The sequence below is a fragment of the Narcine bancroftii genome, chromosome 1 (assembly GCF_036971445.1).
Source record: "Narcine bancroftii isolate sNarBan1 chromosome 1, sNarBan1.hap1, whole genome shotgun sequence".
Lineage (NCBI taxonomy): Eukaryota > Metazoa > Chordata > Chondrichthyes > Torpediniformes > Narcinidae > Narcine > Narcine bancroftii.
The window spans coordinates 12,646,476-12,666,091 of NC_091469.1; positions in this window are offsets into that span (position 1 = coordinate 12,646,476).

Here is a 19,616-nt window from a genome sequence, read left to right on the forward strand (position 1 = left end):
CTTTTGAGTCCGTTTTCATGGATTTTGCTGAACATAATTGCTAAGTTTTAGATTTATTCTTGGTAAAACCCATTTCTAGCTCTAAGCTACTTGGAATTCCTGTTACAGTCTAGATATTTTTTTCTACAAATTGGGTTTTGGTTAATACTTTTTGCATAAGTAGGCTTACTTTTTTATTATTATCTCTGGGGGGTAATGAGCCACTTCTAATCGTCCAATGCACCACTTTTGGAGCATGAGCCATCACTTAGCCATCCTGGTATAGAGGCTTATAAAATCATGAGGGGCAGAGATAAGGTGGATGCTCAATTCCCCCCCACCACCCCACCCAGATTAGGGGAGTCTAGAACTAGAGGGCAAAGGTTTAAGGTGAGAGGGGAAAGATTTAAAGAGGATCAGTGGGATGTTTCTCACACAGAGAGCAATGAGCGTATGGAACAAACCACCAGAGGAAGTGGTAGAATTGGGTACAATTACAATATTTAAAAGACATTTGAGCAGGTACATGAATAGAAACATTTGAAAGGATATGGGACAATTTGCTGCTCAGGAAGAACCTTAGTCAGCAATAACAAGTTGGGCCAAAGGGTCTGTTTCTGTGCTATATATCTCTGTGCCTCTTTAACATACATTGTTTCACAGGCACAGGCAACTGGTATTGGGCGTACATTACAATATGTAGGTTAGAATGGTCATCTCCAGGCAGTAGGGTGTGTGTTATGATGTGTATGTTTTGATCATCTGCAGGCAGTGGGGTGTATGTTACATTCGCCATCCACAGGCAGTGGGATGTACAAAGGTCAAGCCAGTTGATGTGATGGTCAGGAAAGTGCATCAGTGCCTCTATGCTTTTCAAAAACTAATGAAGTTTAGCATACCCCCCTTGTCCTTCAACAACTTCTACAGGTGCACCATCAAAAGCATACTTGCTGGATACATCACAGCATGGTATGGAAACTGCCCTGCTCAAGATCAAAAGTGGGTAAAGATGGCCATGAATGTAGCTCAGAACTTAATGCAAGCTTCCCACTCCTTCATGGACTCTGTCTACATCTCCCACTGTCACCTTGAAGACTTCCAGAGAAGCTCAAGTGTTAATTGTGCTCACTGTCAGACATGATGCTAAACCTTCATTGGTGAATGCAAAAAATGCCACTGGTTTTGTAGAGTCCAAGAGTTGTTTCCAAAGTTTTAGACTTTCACTCACTCATGAAGCAAAGTCACAAAAACCAAAGATTAATTGTCAGTACACATAACTGCTTATGAGTGCTCGCTATGGATAGATTCTTCACTGGATTTTCTGTTATAATACTGGGTAAATCCTGAATGAAGGGGCTCAGTTCTAATAGAAACCAAAGGATGTTTGACTTCCTTCATGCAGGTGGAAGTGAATCCCTGAAATTTTCTATCCCTGAAAGTAATGGAAGCAAAATCATTCAAGGGACTTATAAGAGGCAGATAATTTTTTGAAAGATCAGGAATTAAGGCCTATGAGGATCCGGCACAATGGAGGAGTTGAAACCTGGTAGATCATTGAATGGTGGGACAGGATTGAGGGACTGAATGGCCTACTCTTGCACCAATTTTCTTGTGATCCAGAGTTCATTTCAGTATTCTTCATTATCTGTAAACCACTTTGATGTCATAAAAAATTCTGCATAAGTGCAAATCTTTCTGTTGTGCCTGTGTGAAATCTTATTTGACCTTCTCTCGTACTTCACAGTCAGTCCCTGTGTTACTGGATAAGGTCAGCAACAGTGAATTGTACAATGCCTACAATTAGTATTCTACAGGATTCGGGAGATCCACATGTCAATGAAGGCAATCTATTGCCTTTTTAGTTAGAATGACCCAGCTTACACTCTGAGGTCTGCCAGATATTGTGTTAGGAAGGGCAAAATATAAGGTAACAATGGGAAATTGCATTGGCACCTGATGCTCACCCCGTCCAACTCCTGGGCTGCAGCTCCCAGAGAGACATCGTGATACATAGCACAGAAGCTGGCCCTTCAGTCTACTGTGTCCTGGCCAACCTTCATGCCTCTCTATTCCACTCAAATTTTCCCTCACCTGGACTATATTCTTCCTTGCCTCGTCAATTTAAACCTGTCTAAGCATCTCTTAAACTTGATGCGTGCATCTGATTCCACCACCTCATCTGGCAGAGAGTTCCAATATTAACAACACTCTATGTTAAAAAACATAATTAAATCTCCCTCCTTGCTGGGAAAAAGATCTTGGTTATCGACCTCATCTATGGCTTCTATACTTCTAGCAGGGTCACTTCTCAGCCTTTATTGGCTCAGGGAAAACGAGACCAGCCTATCTAATCTCTCCTTGTAACTTAAATCTTCCAATACAGGCGTCATCCTGGAGAATCTTCTCTGCACTCTCTGCAGTGTAACCACATCCTTCCTATCACATGGCAACCAGAACAGCCTAACCAGTGTTTTGTAAAGTTGTAAAGTTGTAAAGTTACAGCATAATGTCCCAACTTTTATATTCCATGTCCCAACCTGTGAAGTAAGTCTGACACATGCCTTTCTCAACACCCTATTGCCATTTTCATGGAATTATAAACTTGACCCCAAGGACTCTTTGTTCCTCAACATTCCTTCGTTACCTACCATTTACTGTGCATTTCCAAATCGACTTTTCAAACAACATCACCTCAAACTTACTTGGATTAAATTCCAGCTGCCACTGCTTTGCCCAACTTTTCATCTGATCCATATCCAGCATGACAACATGCCTCACTATCGACAACTCCACCAATATTCATTTCATCCACAAACTTGCTGATCATTCTTCCTACATTCACATCCAGGTTCCTAATATGGATCACAAAAGGCAAAAGACTTCGAAGTGGGCCACTAATTATATAGATTTCCAATCAAGGAAGCATCTGCCACCACTATCACCAAGCTGAGTTGGATACAATTAGCCAGCTTGTCTTGGATGCCTTATACCTTCACCTTCTGGATTAACCTACCAAACAGGCTTACCAAATGCCTTTCATGAGTCCATAACAATTACATTTTCTACACTGCCTTAATCATTCTCCTTTATTAATGCCTCAAAAAAAATCAAAACGACCTTTCCAAGTGTACATAAATTTTGCCCTTTAGAATTGCTACAGACTATCAATATACCCCTCTATGAACACAGTATGCTCCATGTCCTTCTACCTGGTGAATACAGAGAAGAAATATTCATTTAAGACCTCACCAACTTCCCTGGCTTCACACAAGATTACCACTGTGGTCCGAATGGAAACTCGTTTTTTTCCCCCAGCTACTCTCTTGCTCCTAATATGTGATAGATGAATGAGAATTTCCTTAATCTTCTCTGCCAAGATATTTTTATGGCATTTCCCAAGTAGTTTCTTAAGTACTCTCCCACACTCTCTATATTGCTCAAGACACCATCTTGATTGTTGCTGCCATATGAATTTTACCTTCCTAATCAAATCTTTGTCATTCTAGGTTTACTTCCTTTTACTTCCTATGGATGCTACGTGACCTGTTGAGTTTCTCCAGCACATTTGTGTATTGTTTATAGATCTGTTTCTCCAATTCCTGGTGACAATTGTGAAGCTCATAGTATAACTCCAGCAAATCTATCACCCTTCTCTTATTCCAAACCTCTATGGTGTCTTTGGCCAATCTCTCCAGGAGATCCTCGCATCATTTTGCATTCTGCAATATGAAGGGAAGATATTATCAATGAATGAGAATTGATGTTCTGATCCATTTATCTGTCGGAATTAAGAGTGTAGGAGATTCATGAAAACTTCCCTGTCCAAAGTGGAGAAGATCACTTAGTCCAAGCCTGCACAAATTCATTTTGAAAACTCTAAAGTGATAAATAAGGGTAGCATCTTGAAACTTTGTATGTGCATGAAAGGGGAAATTGAACTGGTGACAACACAGAGTGCTCACCATTCCCACACTGTCTGTCCCTGGCCTCATGCACTGCCAAATTGAGGTTAACCGCAAATTGAAGGAACAACTCCTTATATTCCAACTGGCACTCTCCATCCAAACAGCATTAACATCAACCATCAATTTCCATTAAACCCCTCCCCCAAGTCTCTCTCTTTTCCCCATCCCTATGTCTCCTTTCCTCCAGCTTCCCACTCCCTTCCCTTCTCTCTGCTATCAGAGAGCTGCCCATGACCCTTTTCAGCATTTTTCTTTTCTACCCTCCCACCAATATACATACCTGTCAGCTTGTATTCCTCCCTTGCCCCTTCTTCCCTCTCTCCTCTCCTCCCCCCAACTCTTTATTCAGGCACCAGTCTGCTTTTGCTTCTACCTCAATGAAAGGCTCAGGCACAAAATGTTGGCTACTTTTTACTTACTATGGATGCTACTTGACCTGTTGAGTTTCTCCAACACATTCGTGTATTGCACCAAGTCCAGCATCTGCAGACTTTCTTATTTAACAACACAGAGTGGATTGTGCATTATTAATGACCACATGCAAAAATCTCAACACCACTAGACTATAAATTTATCACAATGTAATTTGTTCTACAAGCACCATCAAACACAAACACTCAACAATCATCCTGCCATGTGTGACAATGTGAGCATCTTTGTTTTCTTCAAGAAAATCAGGCCTTTGACACAACTGCTTCTATAACTTACATTTAAGGAATGTGACCTTCAAATGAAAGTCCAGACGTCACCTGCTCTCTCAAATGGAGTAAATGCACAGTTGATGGTTGGTGTGGATTTCTGGGCTGTTTCTCTCTATGAGATAGATATAACAGATTCCTTGGTATTGCTTTGGAAAAGAGCAGTGGAATTATCCTTGATGTGCTTCCCAATATTAATCTGCTATCAACCTCACAAAAGAGTATTATTATCACACTGCTGGCTGTGTTGTGTAATTTAGACATTAGATCGTTGACTATACTTCAGCAGTATTTCATTGCATTGCAGTCATGACAAAATGCATGTTGTTCTTTATTTTGTTATTCATGTTTGGAAAAAAAAATCAAAAGTTGCACGGCCAGAAATATATTCCCAGTAGCTCTAATGGAACAACAACTGTACTATGCCTTCCATTAGCTCCTGAGTATAACCCACACTATGCAGATATAACATTTAATGCAACTGATTGATACGAATTTTCAGGGAATGTATGTCTTTATTTGGTCTGTCAGGGTACAGATATCACTGGCAATGATTTAATTTACTCTCCATTCTTACCTGTTTCTGCACTTGATTAAGTCTGGTCACCTACAGACCAGACAAGCAATTAACTAGATTTTGTGACGAACATTCATTAACTAGAAGGATATTTACAAAAACAATCCAGTAGTTACTGTGGTACTGTTACCAAGTACCATTGTTTTAAATTCAATTTAATTTAAATTCAATTCCATTTGTAAATTTAGACATACAGCACAGTAACAGGCCATTCTGGCCATGAGTCCATGTCGTCCAAATACCCCGATTAACTTACAACACCAGTACATTTTGGAGGGTGGGAGGAAACCAAAGCATTCAAAGGAAACCAATGGAGACACAGAGAGAATGTACAAACTCCTTCCAGGCAATGCCAGATTCAAAACTGGGTCGCTGGCACTCTCACAGTTTTAAATGTTTGATAGATCCAATTGCTTGAATTTAAATTACATGACAGGATTTAAACACTCATCTCCAGAAAAATGATCCAGTAAAATAAATGTTATACCATGCTACCCCTAATTTTAAACTATTTTATTCTAGCAAAATGTTTTAGCATTAGTCATAGAGTCATACAGCATAGAACAGGTCCTTCAGCCCAACTAATCCATGCCGACCAATTTGGCATTCAGGATTCATCCCTTTTACTTGCATTTGGTCAATATTCCTCCAAGCCCCTCCTGTCCATAAATCTGCCCAAATCTGATTCTGATTCTGAATGTTGTTATCGTGCCTGTTTCTAAAGTTTCCTCAGACCACCCTCTTAGTGAAAAATTTGCCCCTTAGGACCCTCTTAAATCTTATTCTAGAATCATCTACTGTGGAAAAAATATTGTGGCCACTCACTTTATTCATGCTCCTCGTAATTTTGTGAACCTAAGGCCACCCCTCAGCCTCCTCTGCTCCAGGGAATAGAGACCCAGCCTACCCCACCTTCCCCTATCATTCAAACCTTCCAGACACAGCAACTTTTGCAAATGAAAAATTTCAAATTAGGGTTGATCTTTTCTCAGGATTTATTTTAGTCTTCATTGTTAAACACTAAGTCTTAACAGATGAGATATCAGGTCTTAAGCATAAAAAAATACATGTTGCTTAGTCTTGTGAATATATTAATTTATATACATCTTTTTAGTGGGGTGGGATGGAAAACGCTTACCTGATTTTCCATAAACCAATAGGTAACCCCCAACCCCAATCTGGTTCCACCATTTCCATCTCATCTTTACCTTTTGTACTTTTCTTTCCTTCTCTAATCCACCCCCCTTCCAAAGATCTCTCCATCTATCTGTCTCTCCACCTCACACACTAACCCCATCACCTCTGGGACACTCCCCCAGCTTCTTTCCTCCATTATACTGTATATGAAATTTCATTTTTTCATCTTAGTCTCAATGAAGGGCCCAGACATGAAATTTAACTGACTATTCTACCCAACGGATGCAGTCTGACCTGATGAATTCCTCGAGCAACTTTTTTGTTTTCTCAAGAAATGGTGTGATGTACATCATTTGCAAAGATTGTTCAGAACTTCACAAACATGTTCAAATACTTGTAACAGCTGAACCACTAATTCACAAATCCTTAGAAGATCTGTGAATGCTCTGAATCATTTTGGTTATTTATCTGCAAACGTGAGTAATCAAATGTTGGTCTGTGTAATTCTACTTTCAGGTGTGTAATCTGTTGATAAAGAATGCAGTTCATTATGTTTTACTTTATTCAATTTCTTTTGTTGCTGGAAACTTGTGATCAATTAAAAATTCAGAGTTTGAAGACATAGAGTGCATTGCTAAATTTAGTTGGCATAGCTGAGGGGTGTCATGGTTGACATAGCAGTTAGCGCAACGCGTTTACAGCACCAGTGATCAGGACCGGGGTTCGAATCTCACGCTATCTATAAGGAGTTTGTACGTTCTCCCTGTGTGTGCATGGTTTTCCCTGGGGCTCTGGCTTCCTCCCTCCATTTGAAACATACCAGGGGTAAATTGGGCGGCATGGACTCGAGGGCCGAAATGACCTGTTATCGTGCTGTATGTCTACATTTTTAAAAAAATGTTTGAAGGTCTTTAAGTTTAAGTAACACATATGTCTAAGTTTTTAAGTCACTAACATAACATGATTTTTGTACAGTTCTAAGGTGTTATGTAACTAGATCAGAGATTCACACCTAAGAGTGAAGCAACCTTGGTGCTAACAGAAATGTTTACATTGCTGGAAACTATGCTGACATATGGTTTAAAATAAGCCAAGATATGACATGGAGATACTTCAGTTACTTAATGAGAAATCTTTAAAAAAAAACTTGAATGACTTGGAAACCTTTCCTCATAACATTTCACTCCCAAACTGGGAAGGTAGTTAAAAAAGGAAGTAGCATCAAAATCAGGACTGCCAGGCTAAGAATTATCTTCTTCCCATACAGTGTAAAATTGTTGAATGGTATTCTGTAAATCAGTAAATTATTCCCATGTGGCAGCTCACCACAAGGCAGGCAAACTGCCCCCGCTTGTAAGCCACGCGGCGGGTCAGCCGCCCAAAATGGCGCCGTCGGGGGGGGGTTTCACTTCCTTCCAGCTTGGGGCTCAGAAACCCGCGATTGGGGACCACATGATGCCCGGATGACGTCAGTGCCCTCCAGTGCAATTCTCAGCCAGGTCTGGGCTGGGAGTATAAGTGCAGCCCAACAGCCTGCAATAAACTAGTCTGCTCACTGAGCTCAACCCGTCTAGTCGCGTGTGTTATTGCAGGAGCAGTGTAGCCGCTGCTACACCCAAATATTTTCACTCACACACACACACACACACACACACACACACACACACACACACACACACACACACACACACACACACACACACACACACACACACACACACATAATATTATATCTTAATGTTTAGATAGCTATGTCTGTGTATGGGCTGGAGAAACACTGTTTCGTCTGGTTGCATATAGAGGATAATAAACTTGAACTTGAGCTTGACATAGTAGTCAGCACATTTAGAACCTGATGAAGATATTGCAAAGTTCCTGGAATTATGTGGGAAATATCACAGATCAGCCAACATTTCCCTGCAAAACCTGGCTATGAGAAAGGTCTTGCATTTAATTTACACAAAGACATTCCATCTCTTTTCCTGCACATGTAGAATATCAAAATCAAATTTCTTATCACAGTTTAAAGACTTTTATAAACAAGCAGATGGACCATTTGTCACATAAGCCTAAATGTGTCAGTTCATTTTCTAAACAATTCTTTTTAAACAACTAAAAATTAAGATAGTAAGAGTAGCCTGCAAACCCACAACCTCTACCTGCTGGAAGGACAAAGGCAGCAGTGACATGGGAACACCATCACCTGGAAGTTATCCTCCAAGCCACACACCAACCTAACAGAAATATATCGCTGTTCATTCACTATTGATGGGTCAAAATCCTGGAACTCCCTCCCCAATGGCATTATGGGTATACCCATACCTCTGGGGCTGCAGTGATTCAAGAAGGCAGCACTCCAACGCCTTCTCAAGGGGAATTAGGGATGGGAAATTATATGCAGGCTCAGCCTGCAAAACCTGCATTCCTCGAATGAATACTAAAATAATACATTCACCATGACCCAACTTTCTACCATCTGATAACAATGAGTTTGTCAGCTGAATAATTATATTCCAAGTGGTCAGAGATTCTACTTAACAATTTAATTTAGGGGCCAAAAATTGACTAATTTCTGCCTCACCAGTGACATAATGATGCATTCCTGTTCTGATAATATTGCCTTCATTCCAATTGTTACTCACAATGTCTTTGAAAATCTTCTGATAATATATTAAAAATGGGGCAGACTACTTCTTATAGTACATCTCCAGTTCAAAACAATCTAAATGGTAAATGCAGAGAAACTATCAAACATATACAAAAGTATAAAATCCCCAATGTCAGTAGAGTAATGCATTTGGAATTTAATTCTAAAATGCCTTTGTTATTGCAAGTTAAATGTCACATTCTAGAAGTCACCATCAATTATATAAAGAACAGGAAAACATAGCTATCTAAACTACATAGGAAAATAAACAGCTGAGTAGACAGAAATAACCTTGGTAATTATGGAGGAGCTTCATAACTGTACCTAATGATTGAAAGTCTATAGGTAGTCCCAGTACTGATACAGGAAATATAACATTAATCTGGGGCTCTTGGTCTAATTAAACAAACATTTGTAATTCTTAGCAGTCCATGTTTCTCTGAAGTTACAGATTGAGACAGAACATGGACTTAAAACCAATAGATCATGTCTGTAGATTTCCAGGGATTCTTTGAAATTAAGTGGGTAGTGTGATAGTACAGATTCTATCATCAATGTGTATATGTACAGATTGTAGAGTAGGATGACTGTGATTGGCTGAGAGTGTAGCCACACTTACTGGCAGGTCTTAAAGGATTGCTCCTAGCCAGACCAGGTCATTCTGGGCTGGTCGATCTACTTGTGATATGCTCCAGTCTTTTAGTTAATAAAAGCCTTGGTTTGGATCAACAAGTCTTTGGTTCTTTTGATGCAGTCTACAATTTTATTAACTAAAAAGTTTTGAAAAGACTGGAGCATATCACAAGTAGGTTGACCTCCTCTCAGCCAATCACAGTCATCCTACACTACAATCTGTACATATACACATTGGAGATAGAATCTGTACTATCACAGGTAGATCCTTCTCAATTTTCAGGATCTTCTGGTATCTCACAAGAAGACTGATGAATTCCTACTTGGAAGTGTTTTCAAAGTTAGGGTGTTCTCAAGTGAATAGTAAGTGAATAGAGACAGAGGTGCACCAAAGAAGAGGTACAAGGACTGCTTAAAGAAATCTCTTGGTGCCTGCCACATTAACCACCGCCAGTGGGCTGATATCGCCTCCAACCGTGCATCTTGGCGCCTCACAGTTCGGCAGGCAGCAACCTCCTTTGAAGAAGACCGCAGAGCCCACCTCACTGACAAAAGACAAAGGAGAGAAAACCCAACACCCAACCCCAACCAACCAATTTTCCCTTGCAACTGCTGCAACCGTGCCTGACTGTCCCGCATCGGACTTGTCAGTCTCCAGTGAGCCTGCAGCAGACGTGGACATACCCCTCCATAAATATTCGTCCGCGAAGCCAAGCCAAAGAAGAAAAGAAAAAGAAGAAGTAAGTATGAGCACTGATGATAAGTTGCCGCAGTGTAATGGTATGGATTGTATGTACTAATTGGCCGGCAAAGGCTCAGGCTAGCCCATCCCCTGATGACACTCTCACCTGGACTCCTCCCCTGGGACCCAGGCCATAAATGTCGGACCATCTCTCCCTTCCCTGCACTTCCCTAGCTTGGATTCGGGTCAGCTCAAGTCTTCTGTACAATAAAGCCTATCGTTCCCCTCAGCCTTTGTCCTTGTGATTATTGGGGCAACTGGTAGTGCCCAACACACAACAAGGCTGGTCAAGATGCAAGATATTAACCAAAATCATTCCTTAAAGAAACTGCATTAATTTGGTATCTTCCTGCATCAATAATATTACAAAACTGTTGTGTGGTTACATGCAGCATGTGATTTAATTTAAGGACTCTTACTTTCCACATTATTTATTACTAAATATTTCTTTCTTTCTGTATTTGCACAGTCAGTTGTTCACATTTTTTTCTTTTGTATACATATCTTTTTCTTATGTACAGTTTACACTACCAATAAGTAAAATTTGTTTGGCCTACAGGAAAAAGAATCTCAGGGTTGTATGTTATGTCATGTATGTACTCTGACAATAAATTTGAACATTGACTAATCACACTGCCCAGTTTAAACATTTTTAAAAATGTTTAACATCAACAGTGCAAGCTAAGTGAAGACCTTCAAAGGTGAAATTTTAAGAGTACAGAATTTGTATGTTCCTGTTAGGATAAAAGGCAAAGTTAACAAACAGGCGTAGCGAACCTTGGTTTTTGAGGGATTTTGGGAATCTGATTCGGAAAATAGAGAGGTATATGGCAGATATAGGCAACACGGAGCAAATAAGGTACTTGAGAAGTATAAAAAATACAGGGAAAACTTAAGAAAGAAATCAAGAAGACATGAGATTGCTTTAGCAAACAACAAAAAGGAAAATCATAAGGGTTTCTGCAGGTACATCAGAGCAAAAAGATAGTAAGGGTCAAAATTGGTCCTCTTGAAGATCAGAGTAATCGGCTACATATGGAGCTAGAAAAGATGGGAGAGATCTTAATTTTTTTTTTGCATCAGTATTTACTCGGGAAACTGGCACAAAGTCGAGGGAAATAAGGAAAACAAGCAGTGAGGTCATGGAACTTGTACAGATTAAAGAGGAGGTGCTTGCTGTCTCAAAGCAAATAAGGGTAGATAAATCCCCTGGGACATTTTGAGGGAGGTGAGTGTAGAAATTGCAGGAGCCAAGGTAGGAATATTTAAAATGTCCTTAGCCACAGATGAGGTGCCGGAGGGTTAGAGAATAGTTCATGTAATTCCATTGTTTAAGAAGACTCCAAAAGTAACCCAAGAAATTATAGGCCAGTGAGCCTGATGTCAGTAATAGGTAAATTATTGGAAGGTGTTCTGAGAGATCGGATATACAAGTTTTTGGATAGCCAGAAACTAATTAGGGAAAGTCAACATGGCTCTACGGGAGAAGCCATAGAATGGTAGTAGATTATTGCTTCTCAGACTGGAGGCTTGTGACTAATGGTGTGCCTCAGAGATCTGTGCAGGGACTATTCTTGTTTGTCATTTACATCAATGATCTGGATGATAATGTGGCAAATTGGATCAGCAAGTTTGCAGATGACACAAAGATTGGAGTTGTGGTCAGTGAGGAAGGATTTCAAAGCTTGCAGAGGGATCTGGATGAGCTCGAAAAATAGGCTGAAAAATGGCAGATGGAATTTAAAACAGACAAGTGTGAGGTGTTGCATTTTGGAAGGACAAACCAAGGTAGGACATTCACAGTAAATGGCAGGGCACTGAGGAGTGTGGTAGAACAGAGGGATCTGGGAATACAGATACATAATTCCCTGAAAGTGGTGTCACAGGTGCATAGGGTTGGAATGAGAGCTTTTGGCATATTGGCCTTCAGAAATCAAAGTGTTGAGTGTAGGAGTTGGGATTTTATGTTAAAGTTGTACAAGGCATTGGTGAGGCCAAATTTGCAGTATTGCATGCAGTTTTGTTCACCTAACTACAGGAAAGATTGAAAGAGTGCAGAGAAGATTTACTAGAAACTGAGTAACAGGGAAAGATTAAATAGGTTAGGACCTTATTCCCTGGAGCAGAGAAGAATGAGGGGAGATTTGATAGAGGTATACAAAATTATGAGGGGTATATATAGAGTAAATGCAAATAGGCTTTTTCCACTGAAGTTGGATGAGATACAAACCAGCATATATGGGTTAAGGGTGAAAGGGGAAAAGTTTAGGGGGGAACATTAGGGTGAACTTCTTGCCATAGAAAGTGGTGGGAGTGTGGAATGAGCTGCCAGTTGAAGTGGCAAATATGAGATCAATTTTAAGAAAATATTGGACAGGTGCTTGGATGGGAGGAGAATTAACTGGTGCAGGTCAGTGGGTCCAGGCATAATAATAGTTTGGCACAGACTAGAAAAGCTGAAGGGCCTGTTTTCTGTGCTTTGGTTCTATGTTTTGTAACTCTTCAGAATGGTTCTCTGCTTCTTAATCAGTAACAACTGTCATCACTGATCCTCACATTATCAAAGCATGTCTTGGAAAGTTATTTAATCTTGGAGTCATACATCATGTAAACAGGCTCTTTAGCCCAACTTGTTCACGTTGAACAAAATGACCCACCCACACTAGTCCAATAATTGGGTGCATTTGCCCCATATCCCTCTCAACCTATCCTGTCCGTGTATCCATTCAATTATTTTCTTAAACCTTGCAATAGTGCATGCCTCAACCACTACCTCAGCAGCCCATTACATTCTCCATCCGCTGTATAAAAAAAAATTATCACTCAGGTTCCTGTTAAATCTCCACCCTTCTCCCTCCCTCCTCCTTCACCTTAAATCTAGGACCTCTGGTTACTTATTTTGAACCTTTACCTTTTTACTCTGGGCGAAAGACTCTCTGTGTTCGCCCAATACATCCCTCTCATGATTTCATACCCCTCTATGAGATCACTCCTCATCCTCCTGCACTCCAAGGAATAAAGCCCTAAGCTGCTCAACTTCTCCCTATAGCTCAGGCCCGCAAGTCCTGGTACCATCTCCAGCGTGCCGACATCTTTCCTGTAGCACAGTGACCAAAACTATTCAAATTCTCCAAATGGGGCCTCACCAACTTCTTATACAACTATATGACCTCTCAATTTCTATGCTCAGTACTCTGACTGATAAAAGCCAATTGGCTGAAACCCTTTTTGACCACCCTATCTCCCTGTGATGCCATCTTTAAGGTAGAGATTCCTCTGCTCTTACTACACTTGCAGATCCCTACCACATTTCCTCACGCATCAAGTGCTCTCGCAATGCAGAGCTCCACACAATAATCTGCACAATAGACTGATTATATCTTCTAATCTAGAACAGGTTTACTTAATTCAAACTGAATCATAAAGTTTTGGAAAAAGACACTGTGCTCATGTGAATGGTGAATTATTGCATTGAGATTGAGGAAATGTTTAATCACCAGTGAAAGGAATCCAGATGATTCTGATTTGAAATGGTAAATTTCATGTCTTTTCCATCCTTGCACTTGCATTGAAAGCCAGCGTTCCACACCCAGAGAATTTATTCATTTTGTGCACACGTGATGATTTTGTCCAGAATTAAAAGATGAGGAGATTGAAAAAATATCCAACAACTGCTTATTAAATGCTGGTGCTACATTTTCAAAAGCTTCAGCTGCAGAAAGTATCTATAAATACCAGCTGTGAAAAGTGTAGCCACACCATTCTTCATTCTACTTGCGTATTTAATGTCATTTACTCAGTGAAGATTGTGTTCAAACTGGCAAAAGCATATGAAACTGTTATACTGTAGACCATTCCAAATATATAAAAATCATCCTACTTGCAAGCAGCTACTCAAATTTTAAGCAGGATTTATTTATTAATATGGGCATGCTAACTTATGAAATTGGTAAGTGACTAGTATTGATCTTCAAAAGTAAAATGCACCCCATCAAACGCAAGAGGAATACATGCTATATTAATATCAACAGTAGTTTTAATATTCCTTATTTTATAACTCAAAAAACAGGAGAGGTTATAATTAAAATATTACAACAATAATATGGCAGACTTCCAAACTTATAAAATTAATGTTAACCAGCACCAAGACAATCATGAAAAGAAGCAAATGACGTGGATCACACACTTTGTTCTCATGCCACCAGCCTGCACTCATCGTAGACTGCTGACTGGGAAGAAATAAGCAACATGTGTTTTTAAAATGGCCAGGTGTTTTAAAATTTGCACATTTTTTTCCTTGCTTGATCAGAAATATGTAGTGGATGTGAAAAAGCAAATTCTGGACTGTTTTTATAATAAAACAGTAATTTACTCCAGAGAACAACTTCAGATTCTGTTCTTCAATGGGAGGCAACAGATAAACCCCATTCTTCTGCAATCGTATTCACACTGGAGACACTGTCATCCTCACTCTCATGTAACAGGAAACATTTGTTTCCCCATCCCCCATCTGTGTTCATGTTATCCCCAAGGAAACAGTGATGGAAATGCTTTGTGATTTAGCTGTGGGCTTAATATTGTTATTTTCTTCGTGCAGAAGGAATTCTCCAACATATAGCCTGATGTTGCCAAATCCCCTTGTAATGATGTAAAAAAATACCCATTAATAAAAATTACAGAAATATTCATTGTTATTGCTTTACTCTATGACAACTCCACCCCCCCACCCCCCCAAATTATTTTAGAACTCTCAGCCATTCCTGCTGCTAAGTACCTATGGTGTAGAAAACGGTACAGAATTGAAGAGCTGGATTCCACAAAAACCACTGATTAAAACTCTGGAATTACGAAGAATGGAATCAGACATTCAGAGAGTCATACAGCACAGAAACAAACCCTTCAGACTTCTAAGATGACCATCAACTACCTGTAATCCTAAAATATAAATCCCATTTAAGAGCACTTTGTCCATAAAGTGTTTATCAGATACTTCTGAAATATTTTGAAAGAACCTGTCCCCATCATCTTCTCAGGCAGTGCATTCCAGATTGCCACCACCCCCTTCTGGATGACAAACTCTGGCCTCTGAACCCCCCTACTCTTCTCCCCGCAAACCTATTCCCTCCAGTTTTCAACACTATCCTTCAATCTATCTATGCTCTTATCATTTTATATACCTCTTCATCCTTGTTACTCCAAGAGAATGAAATTCAACTTATCCAGTGCCTCCTCCTCAAACATTCCATTCCAAGAATCTCCAAATGAGCCCCCTCTGCACTCTCTCCAATGCATTCACACCCTTCCTACAGTGTGGCAACCAAAACTGCATGCAATAACCCAGCTGTGGCCCCACAAAAATGTTAATTTATATTTAATTTAGAAATACAGTAACAGGCCCTCTGGCCCATGAGTATGTACTGCCAAAATACACCCATGTGGCCAATGTACCTACTAATCCCCTACATGTTTGGAATGTAGGAGGAAACTGGAGCATCTGGAGGAAACCCATGTGGATATGAGGAGAATGTACAAACTCCTTACAAACAATGGTGGATTCAAACCCAAGTCACTGTACTAACCATTTCGTTAACCATGACCAGTAGCACTTACATCAACAATGATGAAATGTTTGGAAAGGCTGGTGTTGAAGCATATCAGCTCCTGTCTGAGCCGTGATGCGGATACATTCCAGTTCACCATCGTAGTAATAGGTCTACAACGGATCCCATCTCATGGCTCTACAAAAAGTCTGGAACACCTGGACAGCAAAGATGCATAAGTGTATATAGGATGCTCTTTATCAACTACATTTTGGCATTTAATAACATCATCCCCTCAAAACTGATCAGTAAACTCCAAGACCTTGGAGTTAATACCTCACTGTGTAATTGGATCATGGATTTTCTCACCTCCAGAACACAATCAGTGAAGATTGGTAAGAACTTCTCCTCCACAATGTCCATTAGGTACCAGAGAACCACAGGGCTATGTTCTTAGCTCCCTGCTATACTCATTTTACACCGACAACTGTGTGGCTCGGTATGACAATAACACCATCTACAAATTTGCCTATGATACCACAGTAGTGGGTTGTATAAAGGAAGGGGACGAGTCAGCAAACAGGATGGAGATTGAAAACTTGGCTGAATGGTGTACCAACAACAACCTTGCACTCAATGTCACCAACAGTAAGGAGCTGATGTTTGACCTCAGGAAAGGGAAGCCTGTGGTATACAATCCAGTGATCATTGGGGGATCAGAGGTAGAAAGGGTGAGCAAATTTAAGTTCTTGGCAGTCACTTTTTCAGAGGATCTTTCCTGGACCCATCAAACCAATGGCATTATGAAGAAAGCACATCAGTGCCTCTACTTTCTCAGGAATTTGCAGAGGTTTGGCATGACATTAGAAACACTGGCAAATTTCTACAGAGGTGTGGTAGGAAATGTGCTGACTGACTGCATCATGGTCTGATCTGAGTATAAACCCCTCCAAAAGCTAGTGGACACAGCCTAGGACATTACAGACAAAAGCAACCCCACTGTTGAGTACATCTTTAGGGAATGCTGCCATCAGAGAGCAGCAGCAATCATCAAAGACCCTCACCACCTAGCACACACTCTGTTCTTGCTGCTGCCATCAAGAAAGAGGTATAGGTGCCACAAGACTCACACCACCAGGTTCAGGAACAATCAGACTAATACCACCATCGGACTCTTCAATGACAAACTCAGTCAGAGACTCATTTAAGGACTCTTATTTGTGCAATTTATTGATTTTCTTTTTGTTCTCTCTGTATTGCACAGTCAGTTTGTTAACATGTTTTATGTCGTGTGCAGTTTATTTTTGTTCTATGAATCAGTGGTAATTCTGGTGCACCCACAGGAAAAGGAATCTCAGGGTTATATGTGAAGTCATATATGTACCTTCTCAATAAATGTGAAATCTGAATCAAAATTACATTTATAACATGATATCTTTTGTCACAGAGTGCCGGAAGCTTACTTGTGATTTTCTATGGAAGTTGATTATTGTTAAAAAAAACATTTGCTTTTCTAACATCCTTCATTCTTACTCCACCTTGCCGATATGTGACTCCAGAACTATCGAAGACAACCTGACCACTTAGTTCAATGTCTTTTTGGAGACAGACAATAAACATTGGCCTTGTTAGTCAAATCTGAATACTGTGTGCAGTTCTGGTTCCCCATTATAGGGAGGGTGTCATTAAACTGGAAAGGGTGCAAAAAAGATTCACAAGGATGTGGATGGGCCCTGAGAACTTGACTTATAAGGAGAGACTGGCTAGGCTTGGACTTTTCTTCCTGGGATGTTGGAAACTGAGTGGATGTGTCATAGCGAAGGTATATAAAATCACGACAGACACAGATAAGGTAGATAGTCACAGTCTTCTCCACAGAATAGTGCAGTCTACACCTGGAGGGGATGGATTTAAGATGAGAGGGGCAAGATTTTAAAGGATCCTGAGGGGCATAATTTTTCTCACAGAGGGTGCTATGTATGTGGAACGAGCTGCCAGAGGAAATCGTAGAGATGAGTACAATTGCAGCTGGAGACACTTAGATTCGTTTAGGAAAGGTTTAGAGATATAGGCCAATTCCAAGTCCATGGGACTAGTTTTGATAGACAAGCATTGACATGGATGCATTGGTCTGAATGGCCTGTTTTGATGCTATATGATTCTATAAAAACAAATTACAATAAAGTATCAGGGAGCATACCGGGTACAAAATTTATGGTCAAGAAATTCAAACATAAGACATAATAATATGAGGAGGCAAAAGTAGAACATGATGGGACTTTGAATCCATTGCTTCAGTGCATGTTATGTGCAGTCAGGGCTTATTAGTTTCAGGAGGTAATTGAGCCAAGCAAACTTTGTTGCACCCCATCCCCGGTTCTCTAAAAGAAGTGGCTCTCAACAGGAACTATTGGTATAAGTAATAGAATGTTTGCCTCAGGTGCTCAAGGTAAAAGGGATATTATAGGATGCAGGGGTGATATAAATGTTTCTCTGACAATTTTAATGATGACTTTTAACCAAGAAGACATGTCTTAACACTATCAAAGTCTAAGCTGAGTGTTACTTAAGGAGACAGTCCTTACCTATTCTGCTTTCCTTACACCTAGAAGAACTATCAATCCCATGCCAGTTCTAAGGATAATTGCCTCATTCCAATTCCCTCACTGTAACCAATTCACTTTCACAGGCCCATCAGCTTGCACCTGATTTTCCTGACAATCAATGACAGTAGGCACAATTTATAGGAGTCAATTAATCTGTCAGATTATCTTTGGGATTTGAAAGGAAACCAAAGTGCTTGGAGGAAATTCGTGCAGTCTTAGGGAATGTGCAAGCTCCACACAGCCAACACCTAAGATCAAGACTGAACTGGGATTGCAAAAAAAAATTAAGCAGCAATGTGGACTGCTCTACCATTGTACCACCCATAATTATATCATGCTTCATGGACTTCTTGACTTCATGGACTTACTTTTTCACCTGCAAAAGTAAATTCAGGATACAATGCACACCATTGATAAAGTTAATCCTATTGTGCATTGGTTATTGATAATGATAATGTCATACACATTATTCAATGCATAGATAGATGCATCAAAATTCTTACCTGCTGCAGCCAAACCAGTAAAGAAAAATTGATATAGTAAACTAATTGAATTCAATTAAAGGAGGGTATAAATACATGATAGAAAATAAATATTCAGTGATGCGTTGAACTAATTTTGAAATGGTCCATCAATTCAATTTTTCTGGCACAGAGTCAAAGATTAAAGAGATTATTAAGAATTGATATTGGATCAATCTTGATGAATGGTTTCAACAATTCCATTTTTCCCTCCACAAATTTTGATTGAGCTCCAGATATTTATTTCTTTTGCTCCGAATTCCAGCATCTGCAGTCTTTGGTGTCTCTTCTATAAATGTCCCCTCAGAGGCAAATGAGATTGAATGGAAAATGTTGTCCCTAGTGCTTGATTGAAAACGCCATTTTACGTTGGTCACAAAATGGTGTTGAAGCGCCCTATTGAACTATTTTAGCCGAGAAGATGTATTCACTGCTCTTGAGCACTCCCCCAAATGAAAAACAATATCTGTCTTTAGTTTTCATAACAATGAGTCACGGAGCCTGTAACTTCGCAAGTTCAGAAACAGATATATGATACTTGGGTGCTGTTTGAGATTCTCACTATATCTGT